The 1173-nt window shown below is 33.0% G+C and overlaps 1 non-coding gene across 1 annotated transcript; it reads left to right on the forward strand.

Annotated features, from left to right (window-relative positions):
- The first annotated feature begins 662 nt into the window (after positions 1 to 662).
- On the forward strand, positions 663 to 795 carry LOC126014707 (small nucleolar RNA SNORA51). The gene has a single exon (XR_007497708.1). It is a non-coding gene; the product is annotated as a small nucleolar RNA SNORA51 (small nucleolar RNA).
- The last annotated feature ends 378 nt before the right edge of the window (positions 796 to 1173 follow it).

Raw genomic sequence — 1173 nt, forward strand, 5'->3', positions numbered from 1 at the left:
AATCCTAGCAATAGCACTAAGGCAAGAATGGAAACAAAGAATCCAAGTTGAAAAAAAAGGAAGTCAAACTATCTCTATTTGCAGGTGACATGATGATATATATCAAAGAACCCTAAAGAATCCACCAAAAAACTCCTAGAAACAATCAAACAATACAGCAAAGTGGCAGACTACAAAGTCAATACACAAAAGACAGTTGCATTCTTTATATAAATACCAACTCAGGAGAAAGAGACCAAAGAGTCTATTTTAAAATAAGTGTCTTAAAATAGCAAGTACCTAGGAATCAATCTAACAGGATTATACCACAAAAAGCTTCAAAGCATTTTAGAAAGAAATCGAAAAGGACCTAAAGAAATGGAAGAGCATTCCATGCTCATGGAAGAATCAATATGATCAAAATGACAATCTAAGAATGAATCAATATAATCAAAATGACACTGAGAACTATCATAACTATCATAACAAAATCTAACTGAATGAGGGAAGTAGAAAGCCTGTCTAGAGTACAAGCCAGTGTGGGTGGGGAGGAAGGACACTTGGGATATTGGTCATGGGAATGCTGCACTGGTGAAGGAATATATATATATATATATATATATATATATATATTATATATATATATATATATATATATATATATAAAAGAAAAGAAAAAATAAGGCCTTCCAATTCTTACCACAGGCTGTGTTCTTTACACTGACTGTATAGAAAGAGGAGATACAGTAAATGCACCCCATATACACCTCATCACAGGCCCTTTGCCTGGTCTGTATTGTGAATTGGGGGACAAAAAAAATGACCATCTTTACCTAAGCTACTATATAGATTCAGTGCAATCCCTATTCAAATTCAGACAACATTCTTTAAGGACTTAGAACAATCAATTATAAAATTTGTGTGGAACCTTAAAATATGAAGGGTAACCAAATTCATATAGAAAAATAAGAAACTAGGAGACATCACATTTCCTAATTTGAAGCTCTACTACAAAGCCATAGTGATCAAAACAGCATAGTATTAAAACAAAGACAGACTTTCAGACCAATGGGTTAGAATAGAATATTCAGTGAAACTCCCCAAGTATATGGTCAATTAATCTTTCATAAAGGAGCTAAGATTTTGAAATGGATCAAAGACAGTGTCTTCAACATATGGTGTTGGAACAATTGG

This window comes from Suncus etruscus, chromosome 7, assembly GCF_024139225.1.
Source record: "Suncus etruscus isolate mSunEtr1 chromosome 7, mSunEtr1.pri.cur, whole genome shotgun sequence".
NCBI classification, from domain to species: domain Eukaryota; kingdom Metazoa; phylum Chordata; class Mammalia; order Eulipotyphla; family Soricidae; genus Suncus; species Suncus etruscus.